Source organism: Cherax quadricarinatus, chromosome 18, assembly GCF_038502225.1.
Source record: "Cherax quadricarinatus isolate ZL_2023a chromosome 18, ASM3850222v1, whole genome shotgun sequence".
Classification (NCBI taxonomy): Eukaryota; Metazoa; Arthropoda; class Malacostraca; order Decapoda; family Parastacidae; genus Cherax; species Cherax quadricarinatus.
In genome coordinates, this window is record NC_091309.1 from 41,804,958 (window position 1) to 41,827,044 (window position 22,087).

A 22,087-nucleotide genomic window follows, 5' to 3' on the forward strand; every position below is an offset into this window, starting at 1 on the left:
TGTTAAGTTTGTGGGATGGGAGAAGTGTAGGTTTTGGGGTTGGTGGGTAGTGTAATTTTTTTTTTTGGGGGGGGGGGAAATGTAGGTTGTGGGTGTGGGGGTAGTGTAAGTTTGTGGGGTAGGAGATGTGTAGATTGTGGGGGTGGGGGGTAGTGTAAGTATGTGGGGTGGAGTAAGTGTTGGTTGTGGTGGTGGGGCGGTAGAGTAAGTTTGTGGTGTGGGTGTTTTGTTGGTTGTGGGGGTGGGGGGTTGTTTAAGTTTGAGGGGTGGGGGAAATGTAGGTTGTGGGGGTGGGGGGTTGTTTAAGTTTGAGGGGTGGGGAAAGTGTAGGTTGTGGGGGTGGGGGGTTGTTTAAGTTTGAGGGGTGGGGGAAGTGTAGGTTGTGGGGGTGGGGGGTTGTTTAAGTTTGAGGGGTGGGGGAAGTGTAGGTTGTGGGGGTGGGGGGTTGTTTAAGTTTGAGGGGTGGGGGAAGTGTAGGTTGTGGGGGTGGGGGGTTGTTTAAGTTTGAGGGGTGGGGGAAGTGTAGGTTGTGGGGGTGGGGGGTTGTTTAAGTTTGAGGGGTGGGGGAAGTGTAGGTTGTGGGGGAGGGGGGTTGTTTAAGTTTGAGGGGTGGAGGAAGTGTAGGTTGTGGGGGTGGGGGGTTGTTTAAGTTTGAGGGGTGGGGGAAGTGTAGGTTGTGGGGGTGGGGGGTTGTTTAAGTTTGAGGGGTGGGGGAAGTGTAGGTTGTGGGGGTGGGGGGTTGTTTAAGTTTGAGGGGTGGGGGAAGTGTAGGTTGTGGGGGTGGGGGGTTGTTTAAGTTTGAGGGGTGGGGGAAGTGTAGGTTGTGGGGGTGGGGGAAGTGTAGGTAGAGAGTATGTCTGCCGTCCGTACCTTGTTGTAGCGAGTATGTCTGCCGTCCGTACCTTGTTATTGTTTTCAATAATTTTGTTGACTTTCTTGTGTCAAGTTTATTCGGAGAATATTAAGGAGGTAAACCTCGCTCTCATACTTTATACCACGGACACATATTCAAATAATAATTCATTACCTTTTTTTTAATTATGACACTGGGACAGAAATTAGTTCGATCCCTTGGCTTTCTTAAGTGTTTAAATTTATCAATATAATAGAATCTATATTACCTTCAAAACGAACAGTTACACCCTGTGTATATCCCTACTACACTCAGCTCTCGTAGTGTAGTGGATATCACGTCTGCTTAACACGCAGAAGGTCCCAGGTTCGAGCCCTGGCGAGAGCAGTAAACAGCGGTTGTTTTACACTTCCACTATATATATAATTAAATGTTCAGCATTTTTCTGCTTTAATTTTTCTAAAGACATATATGTAACTCTCCCATCACAGTTATTTACCATATTGTACAAGGAGATATATATCTGTCGCGAGTTTGTTGAATCCAGTTTAGGTTATTGTGTATGTAAACTATTCAATCCACATCGTGTCATTACGATTTCGTAAGTCGTAGATTGAGAGTCATAAAGATTCAATCTCTTGACAGATGTAGAATGAAGTTCATAAGTGGAAGACAGACATAAAAAAAACTCGATATATAAAGTACTGAGGATATCGAATCGAGCAAGAACTCGAAATAATTTAATTAGACAAATTTAGATTTCGAAAGGATGTTAAAGTGAGCATTGGTTTTAAAAGAGAGTTGCCAATAAGTGGAACAATCTCTCAGGTAGAGTGATGGTACCCTGGGTACCTTTATATATACAGAAGACAACTATTTGACTGGGAAAGGCTGGATTTTGAGATGGTTTTGGGTAGAGGTTAAGTAATGAAAAAGGTGGGAATGGTTGGTTATGAGAAGGACCTGTTGAGCACGGGTCAGTAGGCCTGTTGAGCATGGGTCAGTAGGCCTGTTGAGCATGGGTCAGTAGGCCTGTTGAGCATGGGTCAGTAGGCCTGTTGAGCATGGGTCAGTAGGCCTGTTGAGCATGGGTCAGTAGGCCTGTTGAGCATGGGTCAGTAGGCCTGTTGAGCATGGGTCAGTAGGCCTGTTGAGCATGGGTCAGTAGGCCTGTTGAGCATGGGTCAGTAGGACTGTAGGACATGGGTCAGTAGGCCTGTTGAGCATGGATCAGTAGTCCTGTTGAGCATGGGTCAGTAGGCCTGTTGAGCATGGGTCAGTAGGCCTGTTGAGCATGGGTCAGTAGGCCTGTTGAGCATGGGTCAGTAGGCCTGTTGAGCATGGGTCAGTAGGCCTGTTGAGCATGGATCAGTAGGCCTGTTGAGCATGGGTCAGTAGGCCTGTTGAGCATGGGTCAGTAGGACTGTAAGGCATGGGTCAGTAGGCCTGTTGAGCATGGATCAGTAGGCCTGTTGAGCATGGGTCAGTAGGCCTGTTGAGCATGGGTCAGTAGGCCTGTTGAGCATGGGTCAGTAGGACTGTAGGGCATGGGTCAAAAGGCCTGTTGAGCATGGATCAGTAGGCCTGTTGAGCATGGGTCAGCAGGACTGTAGGGCATGGGCCAGTAGGCCTGTTGAGCATGGGTCAGTAGGACTGTAGGGCATGGGTCAGTAGGCCTGTTGAGCATGGGTCAGTAGGCCTGTTGAGCATGGGTCAGTAGGCCTGTTGAGCATGGGTCAGTAGGCCTGTTGAGCATGGGACAGTAGCCCTGTTGAGCATGAGTCAGTAGGACTGTAGGGCATGGGTCAGTAGGCCTGTTGAGCATGGGTTAGTAGGCCTGTTGAGCATGGGTCAGTAGGAATGTTGAGCATGGGTCAGTAGGCCTGTTGAGCATGGGTCAGTAGGCCTGTTGAGCATGGGTCAGTAGACCTGTTGAGCATGGGTCAGTAGGCCTGTTGAGCATGGATCAGTAGGCCTGTTGAGCATGGGTCAGTAGGCCTGTTGAGCATGGGTCAGTAGGCCTGTTGAGCATGGATCAGTAGGCCTGTTGAGCATGGGTCAGTAGGCCTGTTGAGCATGGGTCAGTAGGCCTGTTGAGCATGGATCAGAAGGCCTGTTGAGCATGGGTCAGTAGGACTGTAGGGCATGGGTCAGTAGGCCTGTTGAACATGGATCAGTAGGCCTGTTGAGCATGGATCAGAAGGCCTGTTGAGCATGGGTCAGTAGGCCTGTTGAGCATGGGTCAGTAGGCCTGTTGAGCATGGGTCAGTAGGCCTGTTGAGCATGGGTCAGTAGGACTGTAGGGCATGGGTCAGTAGGCCTGTTGAGCATGGATCAGTAGGCCTGTTTAGCATGGGTCAGTAGGCCTGTTGAGCATGGGTCAGTAGGCCTGTTGAGCATGGGTCAGTAGGCCTGTTGAGCATGGGTCAGTAGGACTGTAGGGCATGGGTCAGTAGGCCTGTTGAGCATGTGTCAGTAGGCTTGTTGAGCATGGGTCAGTAGGCCTGTTGAGCATGGGTCAGCAGGCCTGTTGAGCATGGGTCAGTAGGCCTTTTGAGCATGGGTCAGTAGGACTGTAGGGCATGGGTCAGTAGGCCTGTTGAGCATGTGTCAGTAGGCCTGTTGAGCATGGGTCAGTAGGCCTGTTGAGCATGGGTCAGTAGGACTGTAGGGTATGGGTCAGTAGGCCTGTTGAGCATGGGTCAGTAGGCCTGTTGAGCATGGGTCAATAGGCCTGTTGAGCATGGGTCAGTAGGCCTGTTGAGCATGGGTCAGTAGGACTGTTTAGCACGGGTCAGTAGGCCTGTTGAGCATGGGTCAGTAGGCCTGTTGAGCATGGGTCAGAAGGCCTATTGAGCATGGGTCAGTAGGCCTGTTGAGCATGGGTCAGTAGGCCTGTTGAGCATGGGTCAGTAGGCCTGTTGAGCATGGGTCAGTAGGACTGTTTAGCACGGGTCAGTAGGACTGTTGAGCATGAGTCAGTAGGACTGTTGAGCATGGGTCAGTAGGTCTGTTTAGCATGGGTCAGTAGGTCTGTTTAGAATGGGTCAGTAGGCCTGTTGAGCATGGGCCGTAGGCCTGTTGAGCATGGGGCAGTAGGCCTGTTGAGCATGGGTCAGTAGGCCTGTTTAGCATGGGTCAGTAGGCCTGTTATCATGGGTCAGTATGTGTAGTTCAGCTGGGTTTGTGAGGTCTCTAGGGAGACCTAATTGTATGGTCACCTTGCCTTGGCAAGTGGCTAAGCAGCCACGCCTTTTCGGCTTAAGTCTCAGCTCCTTTGTTCGTCACTGGCGTCAGATATCGGCTTCAGGTCGTACACGTGGTGCACACCTCATTGTGGAGGGTGCTTGGACCACCATATAAGCCCAAGGAAGAGCATGATCGGGAGACTTCGAGCGGAGCGGCTGCTGTGTGGAGAGCTCTGAGCAGGGAGAGCCAAGCAGAGCTGCGGCATGGGGCAGAGCTCTGATCTGACGGGGCTCTCTGTTGGAGACATTGGGCTGACTACTTGCTTGGAGCAGTACTCGTGCTGTATAGGTCTTGGGACCTGTGGCTTAGTTCCTGTAGTGAACTGTCCTCTGAACTATATTGTAAGTTATATTCATTTTGGTCAAGTTGATTGTGTTCCCTGTCTCATTGCTTATATGTACCACCTCATTGATCTGAAACCACAATGATGTACTCCTGTTCCCAAATATATTATTGTACAAAGACTTAATAATAAACTGTGTTTGAGTAGAATAGTAATATTCACTGTTCCCCATTATTTATTCTTTTATTCATTAATTTAGTTAAAGTAGTGAGAGGGTGAGTAGTGTGGTGGGTAGAGTAATGAGAGGTGATGGTGTAGTCACCATTGACCTCACATTACCTACCTCCGATAATCCTCTCTCCTACCACCTCGCCTGCCTATCCCCTGCCTACATATTCAATTCAATTCAATTCAAGTTTATTCTCTGTAAGGGTTACAATGTGGGGGTTTACAGGTTTTTGGTATTGTGTGGTTTACATGTTATAAAATACTAATTACAGAGGGGGCCACTAGGACACCTAGCATGGCTAGGCATTTCGGGCAGACTTAGATTAATTCTTAACATTAAATCCTTACAGATTATGGTATTAAGGCTAAGTGGCTACATCATAATTTGTGAGTTTAGCAATGTGAATGCTTTTGTTTTGGCACAATACAAAGTGTCTATGTTGGAGTACCATAGGCAAACTTATGACTAGTTAGGGTTTATTATTTTAAGATTAAGATTAGTATTTCTGGGTTTATAGTCAGTCGGTGAGTGAGTGTAATTGTGAACCACCAGGTGGTTATCATGTAGTTAGTTGTCGGGGTGTATCAGGGAAATAAGATGTTTTCTAACTAGTTTTGAAAGTGATGAATGTGTCTGCAGTTCTAGAGTTTTCAGGTAGGGTGTTCCAGATTTTAGGTCCTTTGAAATACATTGAATTTTTGTGAAGATTTAGTCGAACACGGGGAATGTCATAGAGATGTTTGTGTCTAGTGTTATGCCTGTGGATCCTGTCACAACTATCAAGAAAGCGTTTTAGGTCAAGGTTAATATTGGAATTTAAGGTCCTGTAGATATAGATTGCACAGTAGTAAGTGTGGATGTTCTGAACAGGGAGTAAGTTTAGATCTATGAAGAGTGCGGGGTGTGTTGCCAGGGATGGGATTTAGTGATTATTCTTACTGTGGCTTTTTGTTGGGTTATTATTGGCTTTAGGTGTGTTGCTGCAGTTGAACCCCAAGCACAGATAGCATAGGTGAGGTATGGATATATAAGTGAATGGTATAGTTTGCAGTTTGCAGCACGTAGTATCGTATCTTGGAGAGGATCCCCACCATTTTGGATACTTTTTTTGTTATGTGTTGGATATATGTGCTGAAATTTAGGTTGTTGTCGAGGTATAGGCCAAGGAATTTGCCCTCATTATGTCTGGCAATTAGAGTGTTGTCGATCTTAATGTTAGGTTGTGCAACACCTGGTCTGCTACCAAACATAATATAGTAGGTTTTGCCAGTGTTAAGTGTAAGTTTATTGGCTGTCATCTAAGTCGATATTTTGAGCAGCTCATTAACGATGGTGTTGAGGGTGGAAAGATTAGGGTGGGAGATGACATAAGTCGTGTCATCAGCAAAGAGAATGGGTTTCAGGTGTTGGGATATGTTTGGAAGATCATTTACGTAAATGAGGAAGAGCAGGGGTCCAAGGACACTTCCCTGCAGAACTCCAGTACCAAGTGGCCGTATTGATGAGGCTGTGTCTTTAATGGTGACATACTGATACCTATTAGAAAGGTAGGATTTAAAATATGCAAGCGCATGGCCTCTTATACCATAATAGAGTAGGATGCCGTGGTCTACTGTGTCAAACGCTTTTCTTAGGTCATTAAAAATTCCTAGCGGATATTCCTTATTTTCCAATGCTGTGTAAAGCAGGTCTAGCATTTTTATAATTGCATCATTAGTGCTTTTATTTTTCCTGAATCCAAATTGGCAGGGGTTGAGTATGTTTTGTGACCTTATAAATGAATATAATCTCCTGTGCACGAGTTCCTCGAAGATTTTGGAAAGCAATGATAAGTTTGATATTGGCCTATAGTTGTTTACGTCTGTAGGGTCACCACCTTTATGTATTGGTGTAACCCTTGCTGTCTTGAGTAGTGTCGGGAAAATGCTAGTTTCTAGTGACTTGTTAAAAAGTAATGTAATAGCATGTGAAAGGACATGGGCCGCTCACTTGTACAATAATGGTGGGATGTGAGACAGATTCCCCGAGTTATTTTTAAGTGACTTTATGATCGCGGTGACTTCCGTGGGCTCAGTTGGTACAAGATAGAAGGAATTTCGGAAATTCCCATCTAGGTAGTCCCCGGCACGGGCATTGGTATGTGAGATTTTACTGGCGAGATTATATCCTATGGTTGAGAAGTAGTTTATCTTGTTAGCTGTATCATTGGGATGCAGTGGTGTTTCATGAGGTTTAGTTAGAACAATATTCTTGTTTTTTTTTCAGTTTGTGGGTCCCCAGAATCTGGGAAAGTGTTTTCCAGGTCTTTTTTATATCTCCTCTTGTGTCAGTGAATCTGCTGGAGTAGTACAGTTGTTTGGCTTTCTTTTATTAATTTGGTGAGAACTGTTGAATATTGTTTAAGAATATCTTTGTGTATTAAGCCCTGTCTATAAAAACATAAGAACATAAGAACATAAGAACATAAGAATGAAGGAACACTGCAGCAGGCCTACTGGCCCATGCGAGGCAGGTCCAAGTCTTCTACCGGTTTAAGCCAACGCACCCAACCTTGTCAGGTCAGGTCACATTGACTTAAGGGAGGAACACAATAACCGACATGGTAGCACAAGCTAATCAGGTCCAACTCACACCCACCCACACCCACTCATGTATTTATCTAACCTATTTTTAAAGCTACACAACGTTCTGGCCTCTATAACTGTACTTAGGAGTTTGTTTCACTCATCCACAACTCTATTACCAAACCAGTGCTTTCCTATATCCTTCCTGAATCTGAATTTTTCCAACTTAAAACCATTGCTGCGAGTCCTGTCTAGGCTAGATATTTTCAGCACACTATTTACATCCCCTTTATTTATTCCTGTCTTCCATTTATACACCTCAATCATATCCCCCCTAATTCTACGTCTTTCTAGAGAGTGCAGATTCAGGGTCCTCAGTCTATCCTCATAGGGAAGGTTTCTGATACATGGGATCAGCTTTGTCATCCTCCTTTGTACATTTTCCAGAGCATTTATATTCATTCTGTAATACGGTGACCAAAACTGTGCAGCATAATCTAAATGAGGCCTAACCAAGGATGCATAGAGTTGAAGAACAACCTGAGGACTCCTATTATTTATGCTTCTTGATATGAAGCCAAGGATTCTATTAGCTTTATTGCGAACACTTATGCACTGTTGTCTTGGTTTCAGATTACTGCTAACCAGAACTCCTAAATCTTTTTCGCAATCCGTAATATTAAGATCTACATTATTTAGTTTATATGTGGCTTGGTTATTGTCCTGTCCAACATTTAGAACTTTGCATGTGTCAATATTAAACTGCATCTGCCACCTCTCCGACCACTGCATCAGTCTACTCAAATCTTCCTGGAGTGCTCTAATGTCCTCGTCAGAATGAATTCGACGGCCTATTTTGGTGTCATCGGCAAACTTGCTGATGTCGCTCTTTATGCCCTCATCTATGTCGTTTATGTAGATTGTGAACAGCAGGGGGCCCAACACTGACCCCTGTGGAACACCGCTCGTGACGCTTCCCCACTCTGATTTCTCCCCATTTATGCAAACTCTCTGCTGCCTATTTGTCAACTATGCCTCTATCCAGGAAAAAATTTCTCCTCCTATTCCATGTGCCTTAATTTTCCTGAATAGTCTCTGATGTGGGACCCTGTCAAAAGCCTTACTGAAGTCCATATACACAATATCATATTCATTACCATGATCTACCTCCTCAAATACCTTAGTGAAAAAAGTAAATAAATTCGTAAGGCAGGAACGCCCCTTTGTAAAACCATGCTGAGATTCGTTGATTAATTTATGCTTTTCAAGGTGGCTACGAACTGCCTATATTGCTTTTCATATTGGTGTTTCTTATCAGTGGATTTCAGAATGCTGCTGGTTAGCCTTATTCCCCACTTATATTCTTACGTTTCAATACCCCCCTACATGACAAGTAGGCCTGTTCAGCATGGGTCAGTAAGGTTGGTTAGTAAGGGTCAGTAGGCCTGGTTAGCATGGGTCAGTAGGCCTTAGCATGGGTCAGTAGGCCTGTTTAGCATCAGTAGGCCTGGTTAGCATAGGTCAGTAGGCCTCTTTAACATGCGTCAGCAGACCTGGTTAGCATGGGTCAGTAGGCCTCTTTAGCATGGGTCAGTAGGTCTGCTTAGTATCAGTAGGCCTGGTTAGCATGGGTCAGTAGGCCTCTTTAGCAAGGGTCAGGCCTGTTTAGCATGGGTCAGTAGGTCTGTTGAGAATGGGTCAGTAGGCCTGTTGAGCATGGGTCAGTAGGCCTGCATAGCATGGGTCAGTAGGCCTATTTAGTATGGGTCAGTAGGCCTATTTAGTATGGGTTAGTAGGCCTATTTAACATGGGTCAGTAGGCCTGCTTAGCATGGGTCAGTAGGCCTGGATTGCATGGGTCAGTAGGCCTGTTTAGTATGGGTCAATAGGCCTGGTTATCATGGGTCAGTAGGCTTGCGTAGCATGAGTCAGTATGACTGTTTAGCATGGGTCAATAGGCCTGTTTAGCATGGGTCAATAGGCCAGTTTAGCATCGATCAGTAGGCCTGTTTACCATCAGTAGCGCTGGTTAGCATGGGGTCAGTAGGCCTCTTTAGCATGGGTCAGGCCTGTTTAGCATGGGTCAGTAGGCCTGTTGAGCATGAGTCAGTAGGACTGTTTAGCATGGGTCAATAGGCCTGTTTAGCATGAGTCAATAGGCCTGTTTAGCATGGATCAGTAGGTCTGTTTAGAATGTTTAGCATGGGTCAGTAGGCCTGGTTTGCATGAGTCAGTAGGCATGGTTAGCATGAGTCGGTAGGCCTGGTTAGCATGGGTCAGTAGGCCTGGGTAGCATGGGTCAGTAGGCCTGGTTAGCCTGGGTCAGTAGGCCTGATTAGCATGGATCAGTATGCCTGTTTAGAATGGGTCAGTAGGCCTGTTTACCATCAGTAGGGGTGGTTAGCATGGGGTTAGTAGGCCTCTTTAGCATGGGTCAGGCCTGTTTAGCATGGGTCAGTAGGCCTGCTTAGCATGGGTCAGTAGGCCTGCTGAGAATGAGTCAGTAGGCCTGTTGAGCATGGGTCAGTAGGCCTGTTGAGCATGGGTGAAAAGGCCTGCTTTGCATGGGTCAGTAGGCCTGCTTGGCATGGGTCAGTAGACCTATTTAGCATGGGTCAGTAGGCCTATTTAGCATGGGTCAGTAGGCCTGCTTAGCATGGGTCAGTAGGCCTGGTTTGCATGGGTCAGTAGGCCTGTTTAGTATGGGTTAGTAGGCCAGTTTAGCATGAGTCAATAGGCGTGGTTAGCATGAGTCAGTAGGCTTGCGTAGCATTGATCAGTAGGTGTGTTTAGCATGGGTCAGTAGGCCTGTTTAGCATGGGTCAGTAGGCCTGTTTAGCATGGGTCAGTAGTCCTGGTTAGCATGAGTCAGTTGGCCTGGTTAGCATGAGTCGGTTAGCATGGGTCAGAAGGCCTGCTCAGCATGGGTCAGTAGGCCTATTTAACATGGGCCAGTAGGCTTGCTTAGCATAGGTCAGTAGGCCTCGTTTGCACGGGTCAGTAGGTCTGTTTAGCATGGGTCAATAGGCCTGTTTAGCATGGATCAGTAGGTATGTTTAGCATGGGTAAGTTGGCCTGTTTAACAGGGATCAGTAGGTATGTTTAGCATGGGTAAGTTGGCCTGTTTAGCATGGGTCAGTAGGCCTGGTTAGCATGAGTCGGTAGGCCTGGTTAGCATGGGTCAGTAGGCCTGGTTAGCATGGGTCAGTAGGCCTGGTTTGCATGGGTCAGTAGGCTTGTTTTGTATGGGTCAGTAGGCCTGTTTATCATGGGTTAGTAGGCCTGGTTAGCATGAGTCAGTAGGCTTGCGTAGCATTGATCAGTAGGCCTGTTTAGCATGGGTCAGTAGGCCTGTTTAGCATGGGTCAGTAGGCCTGTTTAGCATGGGTCAGTAGGCCTGGTTAGCATGAGTCAGTAGGCCTGGTTACCATGAGTCAGTAGGCCTGATTAGCATGGATCAGTAGGCCTGTTTAGAATGGGTTAGTAGGATTGTTTAGCATCAGTAGGCCAGGTTAGCATGGGTCAATAGGCCTCTTTAGCACGGGTCAGGCCTGTTTAACATGGGTCAGTAGGCCTGCTTAGCATGGGTCAGTAGGCCTGTTGAGAATGGGTCAGTAGGCCTGCTTAGCATGGGTCAGTAGGCCTGGTTAGCATGAGTCAGTAGGCCTGGTTAGCATGAGTCAGTAAACCTGGTTAGCATGGGTCAGTAAGCCTGTTGAGAATGAGTCAGTAGGCCTGCTGAGCATGGGTCAGTAGGCCTGCTTAGCATGGGTGAAAAGGCCTGTTTTGCATGGGTCAGTAGGCCTGTTGAGAATGGGTTAGTAGGCCTGTTGAGCATGGGTCAGTAGGCCTGCTTAGCATGGGTCAGTAGGCCTATTTAACGTGGGTCAGTAGGCCTGGTTAGCATGAGTCAGTAGGCCTGGTTAGCATGAGTCAGTAGGCCTGATTAGCATGAGTCAGTAGGCCTGGTTAGCATGGGTCAGTAGGCCTCTTGAGCGTGGATCAATAGGCCTGGTTAGCATGGATCAGTAGGCCTGTTTAGATTGGATTAGGCCTGTTTAGCATCAGTAGGCCTGGTTAGCATGGGTCAGTAGGCCTCTTTAGCATGGGTCAGTAGGCCTGCTTAGCATGGGTCAGTAGGCCTGTTTAGAATGGGTCAGTAGGCCTGTTGAGCATGGGTCAGTAGGCCTGTTGAGCATGGGTCAGTAGGCCTGCTAAGCATGGGTCAGTAGGCCTGCTTAGCATGAGTCAGTACGCCTGGTTAGCATGGGTCAGTAGGCCTGTTGAGCATGGGTCAGTAGGCCTGGTTAGCATGAGTCAGTACGCCTGGTTAGCATGGGTCAGTAGGCCTGGTTAGCATGAGTCAGTACGCCTGGTTAGCATGGGTCAGTAGGCCTGTTGAGCATGGGTCAGTAGGCCTGGTTAGCATGAGTCAGTACGCCTGGTTAGCATGGGTCAGTAGGCCTGGTTAGCATGAGTCAGTACACCTGGTTAGCATGGGTCAGTAGGCCTGGTTAGCATGAGACAGTAGGCCTGGTTAGCATGGGTCAGTAGGCCTGTTGAGCATGGGTCAGTAGGCCTGCTAATCATGGGTCAGTAGGCCTGTTGAGCATGGGTCAGTAGGCCTGGTTAGCATGAGACAGTAGGCCTGGTTAGCATGGGTCAGTAGGCCTGTTGAGCATGGGTCGGTAGGCCTGGTTAGCATGACTCAGTAGGCCTGGTTAGCATGGGTCAGTAAGCCTGTTGAGCATGGGTCGGTAGGCCTGGTTAGCATGAGACAGTAGGCCTGGTTAGCATGGGTCAGTAGGCCTGCATAGAAATAAATTTTATAAAATACCGACACAATGGAAATATAAACACACATGCAGTATAATTCGCTTTTGGGACTAACGTGGACGGTTACGAAGCATTGCTTGCTTCTGCAGTGTTTTAAAAATTGAGGTTGGAGAGTTGAAGGAGTAGGTCTTGCTTCTCCACTAGGAGATTATGAGGCTGAAGGTCCACCTCAATGGGTCTGGGAGAGAGTGTGAGGTGGCTGGAGTTGTGGGGAATGAGGCTTCTAGCAGTGAGGTGCAGTCTGTCTCTCGCTGTAGTTGGGGAGGTAGCAACGGCTACCAGCAGTGAGGTGTAGTCCAGCACCTGCTACAAGTGGCGAGTGGTTCCCAGTAATGGGAGGAGCATCAGAATAAGGAAAGTTAGGAGTGAAGATCTGAAGGTAGGAAATCGCTTCTCTGCTCTTCCGGATGAATGTACTTCAGTGGCCAGTGAAGGTAAGGGTACTACTGCCCCTGCTAATAGAGGTAAGTGCCTTCTTGTGGTTGGTGAATGTCAGGTAAGATATATTGACCGTGCTTTTTGTAATAGGAATAAGAAGATGAGAGAGAGAGTGTGCTTCCCTGGAGCTGGTGTTGGGGACATAGTCAACAGGCTGGATAATATCATGTCAGGTAATGGGAACAAGCCCATTATCTGTCTCAGTGCTGGTGGAAATGATATTGGGAAGGGTAGGAGAGAAGAGCTGCTAGGTAAGTACAGGTCAGCTATAAATTTCATTAAGTCTAAGGGAGGGGTCCCAATCATATATAACATCTTGCCTAGAAGGGGAGTAGGAAATGAATGGTTGTCTAGGGCAATTGGTGTAAATTGCTGGCTAGACAGATACTGCAAGGAACTTGCAATCCCATTCATTGACAACTGGAACAACTTTTATTGCAAACATGATATGTATGCAAGGGATGGGGTACATCTCTCTGGGGCTGGGGTGGCAGCACTTGCAAACTCGACTGAGAAAGCCATTGGTGAAATGCCTATGATTTTAAACTGATAGAAGATAGAGGTATGGGTGTGTGTGGGAAACAAGCAGGCTGCAACACTAGGGTTGGAAACAGTAAATGTATAAAAGGCATTCAGCATGAAGTTATAAATAAAGACAATAGATCAGATCAGCAAACAAAGGGGGACAGCAGAGGGCAGCAAGGGACTAGCTCCCTTGAGGTTTACTATACTAATAGCAGGAGTGCAAGAAATAAGATAGATGAGCTAAGATTAATTGCAAGTGCAGGAAACATAGATATTATTGCTATAACAGAGACCTGGCTCAATCTGAAAGATAGAGAGATACCCTCTGAATGTCACATACAAGGCTATAAATTTTTCCACACAGACAGGGTCAACAGGAAGGGTGGCGGAGTAGCGATGTATGTCAGAGACAATTTAAATTGTGTTAGACAAGATATAAAATTAGAAGCGTCAGCCACTGAATCTGTTTGGTTACAGCTTCTCGAGAGCCGAGAAAAACTAATTTTGGGTGTGATTTACAGGGCCCCAAATCTTGATAGGGAGTGAAGCAAACTTCTATGGGACGAAATTCGTAAGGCATGTACATACGAAAATGTTGTGCTAATGGGAGATTTCAACTATGGACAGATTGACTGGAGCAATTTGACAGGAAATTTAGAGTCAGGTGACTTTCTTGATATGATCCAGGAATGTTTTTTAAAACAGTTTGTGACAGAGCCAACTAGGGGAAATAACCTCCTTGACTTGGTTCTTGCCAGTAGGGAAACACTAATTAATAATCTTGAGGTTAATGATGAGCTTGGGGAAAGTGATCACAAATCACTCAGTTTTAATATATCATGGAATTCCCCTAATAATGGCAATCAAGTCTCTGTCCCTGACTTTCGCTTGGCTGATTTCATAGGACTGAAAAATTACTTTGGTGGGCTGAACTGGAATAACCTGACTAAGGGTCAGGTAGGTGGTGATGGTTGCCGATATGACGCTTTCCAGGGCATAGTTCTAGCTGCTCAGTCAAATTATGTTCCAAATAGGGAAATCAGATCAAACAAAAATGATCCTAAATGGATGAACACAAGATTAAAATATCTAATTGGTCAAAAGAGAGGCATATATAGGCAAATCAAAAGAGGAGAGGGGCAATTAAGAAATCGATATATTCAATTAAAGAGAGAAATAAAAAAGGGAATTAGAAAAGCAAAAGGAGATTATGAGGTTAAAGTTGCAAGAGAATCGAAGACTAACCCAAAAGGATTCTTTCAGGTATACAGAAATAAGATCAGGGACAAGATAGGCCCACTCAAAAGTTCCTCGGGTCAGCTCACTGACAGTGATAAAGAAATGTGTAGAATTTTTAACACATACTTCCTCTCAGTTTTTACACAGGAGGATACCAGCGATATTCCAGAAATGATAAATTATGTAGAACAGGACGATAATAAACTGTGCACGATTAGGGTCACAAGTGACATGGTCCTTAGGCAAATAGATAAATTAAAGCCTAACAAATCCCCAGGCCCTGATGAACTGTATGCAAGGGTTCTAAAGGAATGTAAAGAGGAGCTTAGCAAACCTTTGGCTAATCTTTTCAACATATCACTACAAACTGGCATGGTGCCAGGTAGTGGGAAATGGCAAATGTGATACCTATTTTCAAAGCAGGTGACAGGTCCTTAGCTTCGAACTATAGACCAATAAGCCTAACCTCTATAGTGGGAAAATTTATGGAAACAATAATTGCCGAGGCAGTTCGTAGCCACCTTGAAAAGCATAAATTAATCAACGAATCTCAGCATGGTTTTACAAAGGGACGTTCCTGCCTTACGAATTTATTTACTTTTTTCACTAAGGTATTTGAGGAGGTAGATGATGGTAATGAATATGATATTGTGTATATGGACTTCAGTAAGGCTTTTTAAAGGGTCCCACATCAGAGACTATTCAGGAAAATTAAGGCACATGGAATAGGAGGAGAATTTTTTTCCTGGCTAGAGGCATGGTTGACAAATAGGCAGCAGAGAGCTTGCATAAATGGGGAGAAATCAGAGTGGGGAAGCATCTAGAACGGTGTTCCACATGGGTCAGTGTTGGGCCCCCTGCTGTTCACAATCTACATAAACGACATAGATGAGGGCATAAAGAGCGACATCAGCAAGTTTGCCGATGACACCAAAATAGGCCGTCGAATTCATTCTGACGAGGACATTAGAGCACTCCAGGAAGATTTGAGTAGACTGATGCAGTGGTCGGAGAGGTGGCAGATGCAGTTTAATATAGACAAATACAAAGTTCTAAATGTTGGACAGAACAATAACCATGCCACATATAAACTAAATAATGTAGATCTTAATATTACGGATTGCGAAAAAGATTTAGGAGTTCTGGTTAGCAGTAATCTGAAACCAAGACAACAGTGCATAAGTGTTCGCAATAAAGCTAATAGAATCCTTGGCTTCATATCAAGATGCATAAATAATAGAAGTCCTCAGCTTGTTCTTCAACTCTATACATCCTTGGTTAGGCCTCATTTGGATTACGCTGCACAGTTTTGGTCACCGTATTACAGAAAGGATATAAATCCTCTGGAAAATGTACAAAGCAGGATGACAAAGCTGATCCCATGTATCAGAAACCTTCCCCATGAGGATAGACTAAGGGCCCTGAAACTGCACTCTCTAGAAAGATGTAGAACTAGGGGGGATATGATTGAGGTCTATAAATGGAAGACAGGAATAAATAAAGGGGATGTAAATAGTGTGCTGAAAGTATCTAGCCTATACAGGACTCGCAGCAATGGTTTTAAGTTAGAAAAATTCAGATTCGGGAAGGATATAGGAAAGTACTAGTTTGGTAATAGAGTTGTGGATGAGTGAAACAAACTCCTAAGTACAGTTATAGAGGCCAGAACGTTGTGTAGCTTTAAAAATAGGTTGGATAAATACATGAGTGGATGTGGGTTGGTGTAAGTTGGACCTGACTAGCTTGTGCTACCATGTCGGTTGCCGTGTTCCTCCCTTAAGTCAATGTGACCTGGAAATAAATGGTATAAAATACCGACACAATGGCAATATAAACACAAATGCAGTATAATGTGATCCTTTATTGACTACGTTTCGCCCACACAGTGGGCTTTTTCAAGTCACAAACAGAACTACCTGGGGTGGAAGGAACGCGAGTATTTATAGTCCGGCTGAGGTCAGGTGAAGAATGCTGCATCTGATGATGTACCGAGTTGGGTTGTAGAGTCTAAAAACTTGGGTAGCTTGGAAAGGAGACTGGACAAGTTTGTGAGCAGACCTTCTACAGTGTTCTTATGTGGGATAGCGATGAAGAAGTTTCTTGGCAAGTGGTTCAGCTATGTTATAGAAGCCACTATTCTGGTTGAAGTTGTCGGATATAGAAATAAGTGATGATTCCAGGATTCTTCGGTATTGAGTGTTGTCTTCTGTGGCGATAAGTCTTGAGTTTCTGTAGTTTATCAAGTGGTTGTGTGAATTACGGTGTTGTACGCAGGCATTCCTTGTGTCGTCAGACCTGCTTGCGTATTGGTGTTCTGAAATACGTGTTTGGAGGTCCCTTGATGTTTCGCCCACGTATAACTTGTTGCAGTCATTACAAGGGATTATGTATACCCCTGCAGATACATAGTCCTTCCCACCAACTCCATTGCCAAACATGTTTCCAACATCTTTGCCAAAACATCATTCCAAGTATCTACCTCCACAACCACGACCATCAAGGACATCACCAGTAGTAGGCAGGACAAGCCTCCATCCTCTGCAGGGGTATACATAATCCCTTGTAATGACTGCAACAAGTTATACGTGGGCGAAACATCAAGGGACCTCCAAACACGTATTTCAGAACACCAATACGCAAGCAGGTCTGACGACACAAGGAATGCCTGCGTACAACACCGTAATTCACACAACCACTTGATAAACTACAGAAACTCAAGACTTATCGCCACAGAAGACAACACTCAATACCGAAGAATCCTGGAATCATCATTTATTTCTATATCCGACAACTTCAACCAGAATAGTGGCTTCTATAACATAGCTGAACCACTTGCCAAGAAACTTCTTCATCGCTATCCCACATAAGAACACTGTAGAAGGTCTGCTCACAAACTTGTCCAGTCTCATTTCCAAGCTACCCAAGTTTTTAGACTCTACAACCCAACTCGGTACATCATCAGATGCAGCATTCTTCACCTGACCTCAGCCGGACTATAAATACTCGCGTTCCTTCCACCCCAGGTAGTTCTGTTTGTGACTTGAAAAAGCCCACTGTGTGGGCGAAACGTAGTCAATAAAGGATCACATTATACTGCATTTGTGTTTATATTGTCAATGTGACCTGACCTGACTGGGTCGGGTGCATTGGCTTAAGCCGGTAGGAGACTTGGACCTGCCTCGCATGGGCCAGTAGGCCTGCTGCAGTGTTCCTTCATTCTTATGTTCTTATAAGACGAGGGTATAAGACGGGGGTATAAGACGGGGGTATAAGACGGGGGTATAAGACGGGGGTATAAGACCTGGGTATAAGATGGGGGTATAAGATGGGGGTATAAGATGGGGGTATAAGACGGGGGTATAAGGCGGGGGTATAAGACGGGGGTATAAGACTGGGGTATAAGACGGGGGTATAAGATGGGGTATATGACGCGGGTATAAAACGGGGGTATAAGACGGGGTATAAGACAGAGGTATAAGACGGAGGTATAAGACGGGGGTACAAGACGGGGTGTGAGACGGGGGTATAAGACGGGGTATATGACGGTGGTATAAGACGGGGTATAAGACGGCGTATAAGACGGGGTATAAGACGGGGTATAAGACGGGGGTATAAGACGGGGGTATTAGACGGGGTATAAGACGGAGGTGTAAGGCAGGGGTATAAGACTGGGTATATAACGGGGGTATAGGACTGGGGTATAAAATGGGGGTATAAGACGGGGGTATAAGACGGGGGTATAAGACGGGGGTATAAGACGGGGGTATAAGACGGGGGTCTAAGACGGGGGTATAAGACGGGGGTATAAGACGGGTGTATAAGACGGGGGTATAAGACGGGGGTATAAGACGGGGATATAAGACGGTTGTATAAGACTGGGGTATAAGACTGGGGTATAAGACTGGGGTATAAGACGGGATTATAAGACGGGGGGTATAAGACGGGGGTATAAGACGGCGGGAATAAGACGGCGGGTATAAGACGGCGGGTATAAGACGGGGGTATAAGACGGGGGTATAAGACAGGGGTATAAGACGTGGGTATTAGACGGTTGTGTAAGACGGTGGTGTATGACGGTGGTATAAGACGGGGGTATAAGACGGGAGTATAAGACGGGGGTATAGGACGGTGTGATGTAGTTCAGCTGGGCTTGTGAGGTCTCTAGGGAGACCTAATTATATGGTCACACCTTGCCTTGGCAAATGTCTGTCAGCCACCCCTTTTCAGCTTAAGACTGAGGCGTTTTGTTCGTGACGGCGTCAGACCTCGGCGTCAGGTCGTAACACTTGGTGTATGCCTTATGGGGAAGGGGGTGCTTATAAGCCAGAGAACAGCTTAGCAAGGGGTTGTTGGAGACAGGTCCGGGGAGCGAGAGCTCTAGACAGCCGCGTGTGTAGTGGACCACACATTGGGAATCTTGGGTCAGCTGGTCAGTGAGAGTGAGTACTAGTCCGTTTTACTGACAACATCTACCCTTCCCCCTGGTAATAAGTCTCATAGGTCAATTGTTATATTATGTCAGTTTCCATCAGGATATGTCGTTTTCTAGCCCTTTTATGTTATTAAGTAAACTGTAGCCATAGTTCTCATTTTTATTTGTACCTTCATATACTATTCCCTATTCTGTTAAGCACAGGAGACGTGCTCACTTGCTGGGATACCTCAGGCAGAGTGGGTAAAGGTCTCACAACGGGGGTACATGTTGGGGGTATAAGAAGTGGGTATAAAACTGAGGTAGAAGACGGGGGAATATGACTGGGGTATATGACGGGGGTATATGCTGGGTTTATAAGACGGGGTATAAGACGGGGTATAAGACGGGGGCATAAGACGGGGCTGGGGCTGGAGCCTTGGTACCGGGTGAGCGATACGAGCCTCGTAATAGATGGTTTAGAGGGTTAGCTGCGTGAAAGGCAGGTAGGGGCATGGAAACGGCGGACAGCAAAGCATCATGCGGGTATAAGACGGGGGTATAAGACGGGGGTATAAGACGGGGGAATAAGACGGGGGTATAAGACGGGGGTATAAGACGGGGGAATAAGACGGGGGAATAAGACGGGGGTATAAATCTCCTACTATACAAATAGTAGGAGTCTAAGAAATAAGATAGATGAGCTAAGATTACTTGCAAGTGCAGGTAATATAGATATTACTGCTGTAACTGAAACCTGGTTCACCCTGAAAGATAGAGAAATGCCTTCTGAATGCAACATACAGGGGTTATAAACTATTCCTTACTGATAGCGTCAACAGGGAGGGTGGTGGAGTGGCAATGTATGTCAGAGGCAATTTAAATTGTTGTGTTAGACAAGGTATGAGATTAGAAATATCGGACACATAAGAACATAAGAACGAAGGAACACTGCAGAAGGCCTACTGGCCCATGCGAGGCAGGTCCAAGTCTCCAAGGCTTAAGCCAATGCACCCAACCTAGTCAGGTCAGGTCACATTGACTTAAGGGAGGAACACGGCAACCGACCTGGTAGCTCAAGCTATCAGGTCCAACTCACACCCACCCACATCCACTCATGTATTTATCCAATCTATTTTTAAAGCTACACAACGTTCTGGCCTCTATAACTGTACTCGGGAGTTTGTTCCACTCATCCACAACTCTATTACCAAACCAGTACTTTCCTATATCCTTCCTGAATCTGAATTTTTCCAACTTAAAACCATTGCTGCGAGTCCTGTCTAGGCTAGATATTTTCAGCACACTATTTACATCCCCTTTATTTATTCCTGTCTTCCATTTATACACCTCAATCATATCCCCCCTAATTCTACGTCTTTCTAGAGAGTGCAGATTCAGGGCCCTTAGTCTATCCTCATAGGGAAGGTTTCTGATACATGGGATCAACTTTGTCATCCTCCTTTGTACATTTTCCAGAGAATTTATATCCATTCTGTAATACGGTGACCAAAACTGTGCAGCATAATCTAAATGAGGCCTAACCAAGGATGTATAGAGTTGGAAATATAAACACAAATGCAGTATAATGTGATCCTTTATTGACAACGTTTCACCCACACAGTGGGCTTTTTCAAGTCACACACGGATCTACCTGTGGTTGGAAGGTACGAGGGTATTTATAGGCATGTTCAGAAAGTTGACCTGACCTCAACTTTCTGAACATGCCTATAAATACCCTCGTACCTTCCACCCCAGGTAGATCCGTGTGTGACTTGAAAAAGCCCACTGTGTGGGTGAAACGTTGTCAATACAGGATCACATTATACTGCATTTGTGTTTATATTTCCATTGTGTCGGTATTTTATACCATTTATTTCCACGATGTATAGAGTTGAAGAACAACCTGAGGACTCCTATTATTTATGCTTCTTGATATGAAGCCAAGGATTCTATTAGCTTTATTGCGAACACTTATGCACTGTTGTCTTGGTTTCAGATTACTGCTAACCAGAACTCCTAAATCTTTTTCGCAATCCGTAATATTAAGATCTACATTATTTAGTTTATATGTGGCATGGTTATTGTCCTGTCCAACATTTAGAACTTTGCATTTGTCTATATTAAACTGCATCTGCCACTTCTCCGACCACTGCATCAGTCTATTCAAATCTTCCTGGAGTGCTCGAATGTCCTCGTCAGAATGAATTCGACGGCCTATTTTGGTGTCATCGGCAAACTTGCCGATGTCGCTCTTTATGCCCTCATCTATGTCGTTTATGTAGACTGTGAACAGCAGGGGGCCCAACACTGACCCCTATGGAACACCGCTCGTGACGCTTCCCCACTCTGATTTCTCCCCATTTATGCAAACTCTCTGCTGCCTATTTGTCAACCATGCCTCTATCCAGGAAAAAATTTCTCCTCCTATTCCATGTGCTTTAATTTTCCTCAATAGTCTCTGATGTGGGACCCTGTCAAAAGCCTTACTGAAGTCCATATACACTATCATATTCATTACCATGATCTACCTCCTCAAATACCTTAGTGAAAAAAGTTAATAAATTCGTAAGGCAGGAACGCCCCTTTGTAAAACCATGCTGAGATTCGTTGATTAATTTATGCTTTTCAAGGTGGCTACGAACTGCCTCGGCAATTATTGATTCCATAAATTTTCCCACTATGGAGGTTAGGCTTATTGGTCTATAGTTCGAAGCTAAGGACCTGTCACCTGTTTTGAAAATAGGTATCACATTTGCCATTTTCCACTTATCTGGCACCATGCCAGATTGTAGTGATATGTTGAAAAGATTAGCCAAAGGTGTGCTAAGCTCCTCTTTACATTCCTTTAGAACCCTTGCATACAGTTCATCAGGGCCTGGGGATTTGTTGGGTTTTAATTTATCTATTTGCCTAAGGACCATGTCACTTGTGACCCTAATCGTGCACAGTTTATTATCGTTCTGTTCTACATAATTTATCATTACTGGAATATCGCTGGTATCCTCCTGTGTAAAGACTGAGAGGAAGTATGTGTTAAAAATTCTACACATCTCCTTATCACTGTCAGTGAGCTGACCCGAGGAACTTTTGAGTGGGCCTATCTTGTCCCTACTGATGGATCAGGGCCTGATCAACTAGGCTGTTACTGCTGGCAGCACGGAGTCCAACGTACGAGCCACAGCCCGGCTGATCCGGCACTGATTTCAGGTATCTGTCCAGCCCTCACACCCTCGGCCAACCGTGATGAATTTCTCATCTTCACTCTTAGATAGTGACGTCTGTAGTTATTCAGAAGCGACGTAAACAGCAACTTCAAAGGGCAACGAAAAGAACGATTGTTTAACCAAAGAACTTCTGACAATTTTCAGTGTATCACTGTTTTAATGATAAAATAAACACAGATACATATACACGTCTATGTTCTCAAAAGTATATTTTAAAATCACACGTTTTCAGC

General features: G+C 45.4%; 1 non-coding gene across 1 annotated transcript; it reads left to right on the plus strand.

Moving 5' to 3' along the window:
• Positions 1–1,167: 1,167 nt before the first annotated feature.
• On the plus strand, positions 1,168–1,240 carry TRNAV-AAC (transfer RNA valine (anticodon AAC)). Its single transcript has one exon. It is a non-coding gene; the product is annotated as a tRNA-Val (tRNA).
• The last annotated feature ends 20,847 nt before the right edge of the window (positions 1,241–22,087 follow it).